Raw genomic sequence first — 13,996 nt, 5'->3', positions numbered from 1 at the left:
TGGGAATGAACTTCGTATGGTTAGACTAGGGATGAACTCTGTATGCCTAAGTTAACCCACGAAACGAGCGTTCTAGCGCTGAGCCGACCGGAGAGGCATAATGCCCAAACCAAGGATCGGCCCGGTCCCTCTCTGTGTGCTGTCGATCCCACTACCACAACCCTGGGTCTGACTGGGGCTTAGACATGGAATGAACTCCCTATGCCTAAGCCAACCCACGAAACGGGTGTGTGGGCGCTCAACCGGCTAGAGAGGTAGAATGCGCAAGCCTGGGACCGGCCTGGTCCTCTTGCGTGCTGTCGATCCTGCTTCTGGTCCTGTTACCGCAACCCTCAGTCTGATCTGATCTTAGACTAGGAATGAACTCTGTATGCTTAGACATGGAATGAACTCTGTATGCCTAAGCCAACCAATGAAATGAGCATGTGGGTGCTCAGCCGGTCAGAGAGGCCGGTCGGAGAGCCAGAATGCGTAAGCCAGGGATCGACCTTGTCCCCCCCTGTGCACTGTCGATCCTGCTACTGGTCCTACTATTGTAACCCTCGGTCCGATCCAATCTTAGACTGGGAAAGAACTCCATATGCTTAGACATGGAATGAACTCCGTATGCCTAAGCCAACCCATGAAACGAGCGTGCAGGCACTTAGCCGGCCGAAGAGACAGAATGCACAAGTCGAAGATCAGCCCATTCCCCCCATGCGTGCTGCCGATCTTGCTACCGTAACCCTCGGTCCGTTTCGATCTTAAACTAGGAATGAACTCCGTATGCCTAAGTCAAACCACGAAACAAGCGTACGAGCACTAAGCCAGCCGAAGAGGCATAATGGGCAAGCCAGGGATCGGCCCGGTCCCCTTCTATGTGCTGTCGGTCCTGTTGCCACAACCTTTGGTTTGATTGGGGCTTAGACATGGAATTAACTCCCTATACCTAAGCCAACCCATGAAACGGGTGTACAGGTGCTCAGCTGGTTGGAGAGGCAGAATGCGCAAGTCGGGGACTGGCCCGGTCCCCCATACGTGCCACTGATCCTCCTACCTTAACCCTCGATCCAATCTGATCTTAGACTGGGAATGAACTCCGTATGCTTAGACTGGGGATGAACTTTGTATGCCTAAGTCAACCCATGAAACGAGCATACGGATGTTTAACCGGTCGGAGAGGTCGATCGAAGAGGCATAATGCGCAAGCTAGAGATCAGCCTAATCCCCTCTACGTGCTACCGAACCCGCTGTCGGTCCTGCAGCCACAATCCTTAGTCCAACTAGCGCTTAGACATGGAATAAACTACGTATGCCTAAGCCAACCCATTAAACGAGCGTGCGGGCGCTCAGTCGGCTATAGAGGCAGAATGCGCAAGCTAGGGATCAGCCCGATCCCCCCTGTGTGCTGACAATCCTGCTGCTGGTCCTACTGCCGTAACCCTCAGTCCGGTTTGATCTTAGACTGGGAATGAACTCCGTATGGTTAGACATGGAATGAACATCGTATGCCTAAGCTAACCCATGAAACGAGCGTGCGGGCGCTCAGTCGGCTGGAGAGGCAGAATGCATAAGCCAGGATCGACCCGATCGCCCCCTGTGTGCTGTCGATCCTGCTACCGCAACCCTCAGTCCGGTCTGATCTTAGACTAGGAACAAACTCTGTATGCCTAAGTCAACCCATAAAACGAGCGTGCGGGCGCTGAACAGGCCGAAGAGGCTTAATGCGCAAGTCGAGGATCAGCTAGGTCCTCCTTTACGTGCTGTCGGTCCCGCTACCACAACCCTCGGTCTGGCTGGGGCTTAAACATGGAATGAACTCCCTATGCCTAAGCCAACCCATGAAACGGGGTTGCGGGTGCTTAGCTGGTCGAAAAGGTAGAATGGGCAAGCCAGGGATCAGCCCGATCCCCCTTACGTGCTACCGATCTTGCGACCGCAACCCTCGATTCGATCCGATCTTAGACTGGGAATGAACTTTGTATGCTTAGACTGGAGATGAACTCTGTATGCCTAAGTCAACCCATGAAATGAGCGTGCGGACGCTCAGCCGACCAGAGAGGCAGGATGCGCAAGCATTGGATCGAACGGTGGTAGGTGGGTTCATGCACATCCTCATATTTCTGCCATGCCAATGCCATTTTTATGGCTTGTAAATTCATACAATGGTCCCCTAAGCCTTCATGTGAAGTTTCATGGCAAGCCGACCCATTTTCTATTTTTCATGATTTTTGAAACTTTTTATGGTTCGAGATTTTGGTAGAGGTTATCCTTGTATTTTTGTTGGCATGCACAAAAAAATTCAGCTAAAAACTCGAAGTGGAGAAGATTTTGTGACCATTTGAAAAAAGTGTCCCCATTTCAGACACTTTAATGGCTACTGGCAGCAAACCTATAAAATCTCAAATGCTCTTTAAGGGGGTGTGAGTTCTCGAGGTTTGGTGAGGGATAGGGGGCCAATATAAGGGCCAAGTACCAGCACCCATTGCACATCATGTGCGCACACCCCCCGACCCCCCCAATCGCCGAAACCCCCAATGTCACCGGTTACGCTCTCTGGCGTTGCTTCGACGATGGTACCTCGGGTGAAAAAAATGTGGCACCAGCACATGCCCGAGCCTAGCATGTGCACCGTGGCTCAAACTCTTATACTGGGAATGAACTCTGTATGCTTAGACTGGGGATGAACTCCGTATGCCAAAGTCAACCCACGAAACGAGCAAGCGGGCGTTCAGTCGGTCGAAGAGGCAGAATGCGAAAGCTGGGGATCGACTCGGTCCCCCCTGCGTGCTGTCGATCCTGCGGCTGGTCCTGCTACTACAACCCTCGGTCCGGTCTGATCTTAGACTAGGAATGAACTTCGTATGCTTAGACTGGGGATGAACTCCGTATGCCTAAGTCAACCCATGAAACGAGCGTGCAGACGCTCAGCCGACCAGAGAGGCAGGATGTGCAAGCCGGGGATCGAACTGTTGGTAAGTGGGTTCAAGCACATCTTCATATTTCTTCCATGCCAATGCCATTCTTATGGCTTGTAAATTCATACAATGGTCCCCTAAGCCTTCATGTGAAGTTTCGTGGCAAGACGACCCATTTTCTATTTTTCATAATTTTTGAAACTTTTTGCGATTTGGGATTTTTTAAAATTATTTTAGAAAGATTTTTGTCCCCAAATTTCGTAGAGGTGATCCTTGTATTTTTTTTGGCATGCATAAAAAAATTCAACTAAAAACTCGAAGTGGAGAAGATTTTCTGACCGTTCGAAAAAAGTGTCCCCTTTTCAGACACTTTAATGCCTACTAGCAGCAAACCTATAAAATCTCAAATGCTCTTTAAGGGGGTGTGAGTTCTTGAGGTTTGATGAGGGATAGGGGGCCAATATAAGGGCCAAGTACCAGCACCAATCGCACATCATGTGCGTACACCCCCCGGCCCTCCCAATGCCCGGAAGCCCCAATGTCGTCAGTTAGGCTCTCCGACGATGCTCCGACGATGGTGCCCGAGTGAAAAAAATGCTGCACCAGCACATGCCCGAGCCCAGCATGTCCACCATGGCTCAAACTCTTAGACTGAGAATGAACTCCGTATGCTTAGACATAGAATGAACTCCGTATGCCTAAGCTAACCCACGAAATGAGCGTGTAGGCGCTCAGCCAGCTGAAGAGGCAGAATGCGCAAGCCGGGGATCGGCCCGGTCCCCCTCTACGTGCTGCTGGTCCCACTGCCACAACCCTCGGTCTGGCTAGGGCTTAGATATGGAATTAACTCCCTATGCCTCAGCCAACCCACGAAACGGGCGTGCAGGCGCTCAGCCGGTCGGAGAGGCAAAATTCGCAAGCCGGGGATTGGGTCGATCCCCCCTGCGTGCTATCGATCCTATTGTCGCAACCCTCAGTTCGGTCTGATCTTAGACTAGGAATGAACTCCGTATGCTTAGATTGTGGATGAACTCCGTATGCCTAAGTAAACCCATGAAACGAGCGTGCGGGCGCTCAGCCGACCGGAGAGGCAGAATACGTAAGCCGGGGATCAGCTCGATCCCCCCTGTGTGCTGTCGATCCTGCTGCTGGTCCTGCTGTCGCAACCCTCGGTCCGGTCTGATCTTAGACGGGGAATGAACTCCATATGCTTATACATGGAATGAACTCTGTATGCCTAAGCCAACCCATGAAACGAGCATGCGGGCGCTCAGCCGGCCGGAGAGGCAGAATGCGTAAGCCAGGGACCGACCTGGTCCTCCCCTGTGTACTGTCGATCTTGCTGGCGTAACCCTCGGTCTGATCTGATCTTAGACTGGAAATGAACTCCGTATGCCTAAATGAACCCACAAAACAAGCGTTCAGGTGCTGAGCCGGTTGGAGACGCATAATGTTAAAGTCGGGGATCGATCCGATCCCACTATGCGTGCTGTCGGTCCCGCTGTCACAACCCTCGGTCTGGTTAGGGCTTAGACATGGAATGAACTCCCTATGCCTAAGCCAACCCATGAAACGGGCGTGCGGGCGCTCAGCCGACCGGAGAGGCAGAATTCGTAAGTCGGGGAACGACTCAGTCCCCTCTGCGTGCTGCCGCAACCTTCAGTCCGGTCCAATCTTAGACTGGGAATGAACTACGTATGCTTAGACTGGGGATAAACTCCGTATGCCTAAGTCAACCCACGAAACGAGTGTGCGGACGCTCGGTTGACCAGAGAGGCAGGAAGCGCAAGCCGGGGATCGAACGGGTGGTAGGTGGGTTCAAGCACATCTTCATATTTCTGCCATGCCAATGCCATTTTTATGGCTTGTAAATTCATACAATGGTCCCCCAAGCCTTCATGTGAAGTTTTGTGGCAACACACCCATTTTCTATTTTTCACAATTTTCTAAACTTTTTGTGATTCGTGATTTTTTAAAAAATTTTTAGAAAGATTTTTGTCCCCAAATTTGGTAGAAATGATCCTTGTATTTTTGTTGGCATGCACAAAAAATTTCGGCTAGAAACTCGAAGTGGAGAAGATTTTGTGATCGTTTGAAAAAAGTGTCCCCATTTCAGACACTTTAATGGCTACTGGCAGCAAACCTATAAAATCTTAAATGCTCTTTAAGGGGTTGTGAGTTCTCAAGGTTTGATGAGGGATAGGGGGCCAATATAAGGGCCAAGTACCACCACCCATCGCACATCATGTGCGCACACCCCCCGACCCCCCAATAACCGGAACCCCCAATGCCGCCGGTTAGGCACTCCGACGATGCTCCGACGATAGTGCCCCAGGTGAAAAAAATGCAGCACCAGCACATGCCCCAGCCCAGCATGTGCACCGTGGCTCAAACTCTTACACTGGGAATGAACTCCGTATGTTTAGACATGGAATGAACTCCGTATGCCTAAGCCAACCCACGAAACGAACGTGCGGGCGCCTAGTCGATCGGAGAGGCAGAATACGCAATTCGGGGATCAGCTCGGTCCCCTTCTACGTGTTGCCGCAACCTTTGGTCCGGTACAATCTTAGACTAGGAATGAACTCCATATGTTTAGACTGGGGATGAACTCCGTATGCCAAGTCAACTCACAAAACGAACGTACGGTCGTTCAGCCGACTGGAGAGGCCGGTCGGAGAGGCATAATGCACAAGCCGAGGATAAGCCCAGTCCCCCTCTGCGTGCTGCCGATCCTGCTGCCAGTCCTACTACCACAACCCTTGGATCGGCTGGGGCTTAGACATGGAATGAACTCCGTATGCCTAAGCCAACCCATGAAACGAACATGCGGGCGCTCAGTCGACCAGAGAGGTAGAGTGCGCAAGCCGAGGACCGGTTCGGTCCCCCCTACGTGCTTTCAATACTACTACCGCAACACTCGGTCCAGTCCGATCTTAGACTGGGAATGAACTCCTTATGTCTAAGTCAACGCATGAAACAAGTGTTCGAACACTAAGCCAGCCGGAGAGGCATAATGCAAAAGCTGGGGATCGGCTCAATCCCCCTCTGCGTGCTGTCAGTCCCGCTTCCACAACCCTCGGTCCGACTAGGGCTTACACATGGAATGAACTCCCTATGCCTAAGCCAACCCACGAAACAGGCGTGCGGGCGCTCAATCGGCCAGAGAGGCAGAATGCGCAAGCTGGGGATCGACCTGGTCCCCCCTGCGTGCTGTCGATCCTACTGCTGCAACCCTCGGTCTGGTTCGATCTTAGACTAGGAATGAACTCCGTATGCTTACATTGGGGATGAACTCCGTATGCCTAAGTCAACCCCAAAACGAGCGTGCGGGCACTCAACCGGTCGAAGAGGCATAATGCGCAAGCTGAGGATCAGCCCGGTCCCCCTTGCGTGCTGTCGATCCCGTTGTCAGTCCTGCTGCCATAATCCTCGGTCCGGCTGGGGCTTAGACATGGAATGAACTTCGTATGCCCAAGCCAACCCACGAAACGAGCGTGCGGGCGCTCAGTCGGTGGGAGAGGCAGAATGCGTAAGCCGGGGGCCGACCCGATCCCGCTTGCGTGCTGTCGATCCTGCTACCGCAACACTCGGTCTGGTTTGATCTTAGACTGGGAATGAACTCCGTATGCCTAAGTCAACCCACGAAACGAGCGTTCAGGCGTTGAGCCGGTCGAAGAGGCATAATGCACAAGCCGGGGATCGACCCAATCTCCCTTTACGTGCTGCCGATCCCGCTGCCACAACCTTCGGTCCGGCTAGGGCTTAGACATGGAATGAGCTCCGTATGCCTATGCCAACCCACAAAACGGGCGTAAGGGCACTAAATCGGTCGGAGAGGCAGAATGCGCAAGCTGGGGATCGACCCAGTCCCCCCTGCGTGCTGCTGATCCTGCTACCACAACCCTCGGTCCAGTCCGATCTTAGACTAGGAATGAACTCCGTATGCTTAGACTAGGGATGAACTCTTTATGCCTAAGTCAACCCATGAAACGAGCATGCGAACACTCAGCCGACTAGAGAGGCAGGATGCGCAAGCCGGGGATCGAACGGGTGGTAGGTGGGTTCAAACACATCTTCATATTTCTACCATGCCAATGCCATTTTTATGGTTTGTAACTTCATGCAATGGTCCCCTAAGCCTTTATGTGAAGTTTTACGGCAAGACGACCCATTTTTCTATTTTTCATGATTTTTGAAACTTTTTACAGTTTGGGATTTTTTGAAAACTTTTTTAGAAAGAGTTTTGTCCCCAAATTTGGTAGAGATGATCCTTGTATTTTTGTTGGCAAGCACAAAAAAATTCAGCTAAAAACTCGAAGTGGAGAAGATTTTGTGACCGTTTGAAAAAAGTGTCCCCATTTCAGACACTTTAATGGCTACTGGCAGCAAACCTATAAAATCTCAAATGCTCTTTAAGGGGGTGTGAGTTCTCGAGGTTTGATGAGGGATAGGGGGCCAATATAAGGGCCAAGTACTAGCACACATCGCACATCATGCGCACACACCCCCCGGCCCCCCCAATCGTCGGAACCCCCAATGCCGCCGGTTAGGCTCTCCATTGATGCTACGACGATCCTCCGGCGATGGTGCCCTGAGCGAAAAAAATGCGGCACCAACACATGCCTGAGCCCAGTATGTGCACTGTGGCTCAAAATATTAGACTGGGAATGAACTCCGTATGCTTAGACATGGAATGAACTCCGTATGCCTAAGCCAACCCATGAAACAAGCGTGCGGGCGCTCAGCTGATCGGAGAGGCACAATGCGCAAGCCAGGGATCGGCCTGGTCCCCCCCTGTGTGCTGTTGATCCTGCTGTCGCAATGCCAGTTTGGTCTGATCTTAGACTGGGAATGAACTCTGTATGCTTAGATTGAGGATGAACTCCGTATGCCTAAGTCAACCTACGAAATGAGCATGCGGGTGCTCAGCCGACCGGAGAGGCCGGCCAGAGAGGTATAATGCGCAAGCCGGGGATCAACTCAATCCCCCTCTGCATACTGCCGATCCCGCTACCAGTCGTACTGCCACAACCCTCACTCCGACCGGGGCTTACACATGGAATGAACTCCGTATGCCTAAGCCAACCCATGAAACGAGCGTGCGGGCGCTCAACCAGCTGGAGAGGCAGAATGCGCAAGCCGAGGATCGACTTGGTCCCCCCTGTGTGCTATCGATCCTGCTGCCATAACCCTCAGTTCGATCTGATCTTAGACTGGGAATGAACTCCGTATGCATAAGTCAACCCATGAAACGAGCATACGGGTGCTGAGCCGACCGAGGAGGCCTAATGCGCAAGTCGGGGATCGACCCGGTCTCCCTCTGCGTGCTGCTGGTCCCGCTACCACAACCCTCGATCCGGCTGGGGCTTAGACATGGAATGAACTCCCTATGCCTAAGCCAACCCACGAAATGGGCGTGCAGGCGCTCAACCGGTCAGAAAGGTAGAATGCGTAAGCCAGGGATCGGCCCGGTCCCCCCTACGTGCTGTTGATCCTGCTGCCGCAACCTTCGGTCCAATTTGATCTTAGACTGGGAATGAACTCCGTATGCTTAGACTGGGGATGAATCTGTATGCCTAAGTCAACCCACGAAATGAGCGTGCGGGCATTCAGCCGATCGGAGAGGCAAAATGCGCAAGCCAAGGATTAGCTCGATCCCCCTCTGTGTGCTGCCGATCCCGCTGTCGGTCCTGCTGCCACAACCCTCAGTCCTGCTAGGACTTAGACATGGAATGAACTCCGTATGCCTAAGCCAACCCACAAAATGATCGTGCGAGTGTCACGGGCTCCGACCTTAGACTCAAAAACTATGTGGCCTTAGGCTTGGAATCTCTTCCTTTATGCCTAAGTCAGCCTAAAACACAAGCGTGCAGGCACTAGAACAATGGGAAGGGCTGATTACGCAAGTTAAAGAGAAATAGGATAAGAAGACAGAATTCTGGAAATGCTCTTGTATTCACTGAAACATAAGTGTTTGATGGTGTACAAATGAGGGTGGAGTAGCCCTCTATTTGTAATTGAGGCTCCAGCTACAACTTAATGGCATATCCCTAGAATAAAGGCTAAAATCATGGGATTATACAGATTACAATCAATTAGGATGCTAACTCCTAATTTTCAGGGTCAACCAAATCTGTCAGGATGCTCTAGCTAACCTGCAGCAATCGAACCAGGTGTTAGTGGTTGTTGCCCTATCACAACCTCAAATGGGCTCTGGTTCGTTACCTCACTCCTTTGCAAGTTGTAGGAAAACTGCGCAATATCTAGCAGCTTTGGCCAGTCCCTTTGTGTGGCACTCACATAGTGCCTGAGGTAGATCTCCAATAGTCCATTTACTCGCTCTATCTACCCATCGATCTGTGGATGCATGCTGGTGGCAAAGTTCAAGTCTGACCCCAACAGCTTGAACAACTCAGTCCAGAACCTGCCCGTGAAACACCCATCCCGATCACTAACAATGGTCCTCAGCACTCCACAGTACTTAACCATGTTCTTCAGGAACAATCGAGCTGCCTCCTCGACTGGGCACTCCTTGGTTGCTGGAATGAAGATTCCATACTTGGAAAACCTGTCCACCACTACCATGATGCTTCCAAACCCTTCTGCTTTGGGTAGACTGACTATAAAGTCCAGAGAAACACTCTCCCATGGTCGCTCTGGCATTGGCAATGGCTCTAAGACACCCCCTGGTTTCTTGAGCTCCACATTGTCCTATTAACACACAAGACAAGTCTTCACATAGGCCTCCACATCATCCTTCATGTGCGGCCAGTAGTACCAGTCATCGATCAGCGTCAGGGTGCAATTCATTCCGGGGTGTCCAGCCCATCTTGAATCATGGCATTCTTGTAAAACTTCCTTGCGGAGTTTCCCATGCTATGGTACAAACAGTCTACTACCCCTGGTGTACAACAACCAATCCTGCAACCAAAATCGCCTAATCTTACCTTGCTGGGCGAACTCCATCAAAGCCTTGGCTGTAGGATCATGCGTAAGTCCCTTTTTGATGTGCAACACCAATGACCCCTCTGGCTGGCTAATGGCAGCAAGGTTAGCCTTTCTGCTCAAGGTGTTTGCCACTAGGTTCGCCCGTCTTGGCTTGTACTCCATCTGAAAATCAAATTCTGCAAGAAAATCTTGCCATCTTGCCTGCTTGAGGGACAACTTTTTCTACGTCTGGAAGTAGCTGGTCGCCACATTGTCCGTCCTCACCACGAACCTCGACCCCAACAGGTAATGGCGCTAAGTGAGCAAGCAGTGTACCACTGCAGTCATCTCCTTCTCTTGGACCGTGTACTTGCGTTCAGTCTCATTTAGCTTCATGCTCTCGAACGTGACTGGACGTCCCTCCTGCATCAACACACCCCCTATGGCAAAGTCTGATGCATCCGTATGTACCTCATACGGCTTGGCATGGTCTGGCAAGGCCAAGATTGGCTTCGTGGTCATAGCCCGCTTCAACCTATGAAGGCTTCTTGGCACCCTGCACTCCACTCCCATGCTCTCCCTTTCTTGAGCAAGTCAGTCAATGGCGTGGCTATTGCTGAGTGACCTTTGATGAAGCACTTGTAGTAGTTAACCAGCCCAAGGAATGATCTCAACTCAGTGACCTTGGCTGGCGGTTGCCACTCCAGGGTGGCGTGTATCTTGCCTTCATCCATGCGTATCCTGCCACCTCCCACTATGTGGCCTAGGAACGAGATCTCCTACTGGGCGAATGAGCACCTCTCCCTCTTGACAAACAGCTTGTGCACCCGCAACACCTCAAACACCTATCTCAAGTGGTCTACATGCTCTCCCAAAATCTAGCTATAGATCATAATGTCATCCAAATAAACCATAACAAATCGATCAAGGAACGATTGAAGTACCTTGTTTATAAGGGTGCAGAATGTTGCTGGAGCGTTCATGAGTCTGAAAGGCATCACCAAGAACTCATACGAGCCATACCGAGTGACACATGCTGTCTTTGGCTCATCTCCCTCCGTGATCCTGACTTAATAGTAGCCCGACCTCAAATCCAGCTTGGTGAACCACCTTACACTCCCAAGTTGATCAAACAAGTCCGCAATGAGTGGGATGGGGTACTTGTTCTTGATGGTCAGCTTGTTCAAAGCTCGATAGTCTATGCACAGCCACAACGACCCATCATGCTTGCGTTAGAATAGAATCGGTGCACCATAGGGCACCTTCGATGGCCTGATGAAGCCAGCATCAACTAACTCTTTGAGCTGCTTCCTCAACTCCTCTAACTCTGGTGAAGACATTCGGTAAGGGGCTCTAGCTGATGGCTTGGCCTCGGACACCAGCTCGATCTTGTGGTCCACCTCCCTCTTAGGTGGTAGCTTGCTAGGCAGCTTTGCAGGCATCACATCACTAAAGGTCTTCAGCACCTTTAGCACCTCCAAGGGTGTCTCGATCTCCTTCTCCCTTGGCTCATCATATTTCAGGGCTGCCAAGAAGGTGTCTTCTTATCTGCTTATCACCTTGGCAAATTGGATGGCTGACACCACCCGTGACCCAACTCCAAACCCTCTCCTCAATGGCACTAGGCATTGGCACCATGCATCCAAGATGCAAACACAATCAGCAAAAGGCACAAAGAGAACGTTAATCCAAACAAAGAAATCCAACCCAATCACAAATTCATAGTTATCAAGGGGTATTACCTCTATGGTCTCCTTGCCTTTCCAGTCTCCAAGCTGCAACTCCACTCCCTGTGCTACTCCAATGGATGGAACCTCCTTGGAGTTCACCATTTTGATGGTACCAGTCCCTTTCTGCACCTTTAATCTGAGCTTCTGGGCTCTATCACCTGAAATAAAAAGATGTAAGGCACCTATGTCCACCAATGCGCTCACCTTCTGACCCACAACCATTAGATCCGCAAACATCAAGCCCTTTGGCTTACGTCTCCCCTTACTCTGGATAGCATTGAGCACTAACGACCCAAGCTTTACCGCCTCTGACTCTGGCTCCTCATCAGACTCCTTGTCTACAGTAGCCAGTTTGCCCTTCTGCGGGTAATTGGGTGCTATGTGGCTCCCTCCACATAGGTAGCATGCTAGTGGCTCTCAGTCCCCTTTTGCTTTCCACTTGCCTACTGGTGGCTTCCTCTCGCCATCCTTGGTTGAACGGTCTCGATCTCCATCCTTGGACTCCCGGTCATGGTTCTTCCCCTTAGATTGCTTCTTTCGGTCCCTATCGTCCCTGTCCTTACCCTTGGGCTTGGTAGACTCGAACTTGTTCAGAGGCTTGAACTCTATCAAGGCCTCGACAGTAGTCATAGCTTTAGCCAAGTCATGAACTCCTCTCCTTTGTAGCTCATGCTTCACCCACGGCTTCAGCCCATCCATGAAAGCAAATAAGGCATCTTTCTCGCCTAAATCCAAGATCTGTAGCATCAGTTCAGAGAATTTTTGGACATACTCCCTTATGTCCCTTTGCTGGCTCAGCCTACAAAACTTTGCCTGCGCCTCATCATCGACATACTCCGGGTAAAATTATTCTCTGAACTCCTTTTGGAACTCTGCCCAGGTTCCAATCTTGCCATTCCCACGCCTGACACCATCACACCTGTGCCTCCACCACAATAAGGCTACATCAGTGAGATACATAGCAGCGGTGCTTACCTTTATCACCTCGTCTTGCATGCCCATGGCCTGGAAGTACTGCTTTATACCCCATAGGTAGTTATCTACTTCCTTGGCTACCTTAGACCCCTTAAACTCCTTAGGCTTGGGGACATCCAATATGGACTTGGACACTCCAGCAAACATGCCATTCCCAGTGGCAGTCTTACAAGCAACGAGCTCACTGGCAAGCTCCTTCATCCGTTGGTGCATGGCCTCTATGCCATCGCACAAGGTCAGCACTTCAGCCTCTAAGGTCTGATTCTTTCGAGTGAACACATCCATGCCTTTGTTGAAAGCAGCTTCCAGCTCACTTTGGATCTCTTCCCCCATGGAGTCTAGCGATGCAATGTGAGTCTCTACCTCTTCAAGCTTCTCCCCCATGTTGCCTACGGTCACCTCTACCTTGGCCAGCCTATCGTCCATGGTAGACCAGATATCTCTAGAACTGGCTTTCTCGCCTCTTCCCCGCCCATGCTCCTGGGCCTCTGGTTGTTGGCTAGCAACGTCGCTTTGGGATGCCATCTCCTCAATCATGATCTAACCTGCACAACACAAACACACAGAATCGAACTCGCTCTGATACCAACTGTCATGGGCTTCGACCTTAGACTCAGAAACCGTGTGGCCTTAGGCTTGGAATCTCCTCCTTTATGCCTAAGTCAGCCTAAAACACAAGCATGCCGGCACTAGAACAATGGGAAGGGCTGATTATGCAAGTTAAAGAGAAACAGGATAAGAAGACAGAATTCTGGAAATGCTTTTGTAATCACTGAAACAGAAGTGTTTGATGGTGTACAAATGAGGGTGGAGCAGCCCTCTATTTATAGTTGAGGCTCCAGCTACAACTTAATGGCATATCCCTAGAATAAAGGCTAAAATCATGGGATTATACAGATTACAATCAATCAGGATGCTAACTCCTAATTTTTAGGGTCAACCAAATCTGCCAAGATGCTCCAGCTGATCTTGCCTGCTTCCAGAAGCTTCCCTTGTGTGTCCAGCACCTTGGGCCCTTCTGGATGTGGTACGGGCAGCTTGTATGCCAGGCCTTGGTCTCACGGGCTGGCCTACAAGTTGGGCGGGTGTTCTGAACTCGTTTGCTAGGCTTTGCGCATAGATACCCGCCAGCATGCCTGGTCTGAGGGCCTTAACTTCTAGCTCACCTATTGGTGCACCTGATGTGCCTGGCGCGCCCGCCTAGGGCATGACACGGGTGCTCAGCCGGTTGGAGAGGTAGAATGCACAAGCCGAGGATCGGCCCAGTCCTTCCCTGTGTGCTGTCGATCCTGCTACTGGTTCTGCTGTCGTAACCCTCGGTCTGATCCGATCTTAGACTAGGAATGAACTCCGTATGCTTAGACTGGGGATGAACTCCGTATGCCTAAGTCAACCCATAAAACGAACGTGCGGGCACTGAGCCGACCGGAGAGGCTTAATGTGCAAGCCAGGGATCGACCCAAT

Source organism: Durio zibethinus, chromosome 3 (assembly GCF_047325235.1).
Source record: "Durio zibethinus cultivar Kanyao isolate XHJ-2024 chromosome 3, ASM4732523v1, whole genome shotgun sequence".
NCBI classification, from domain to species: Eukaryota; Viridiplantae; Streptophyta; class Magnoliopsida; order Malvales; family Malvaceae; genus Durio; species Durio zibethinus.
The sequence above is the reverse complement of the archived record's forward strand: the minus strand, read 5'-3'. Positions refer to the sequence as shown.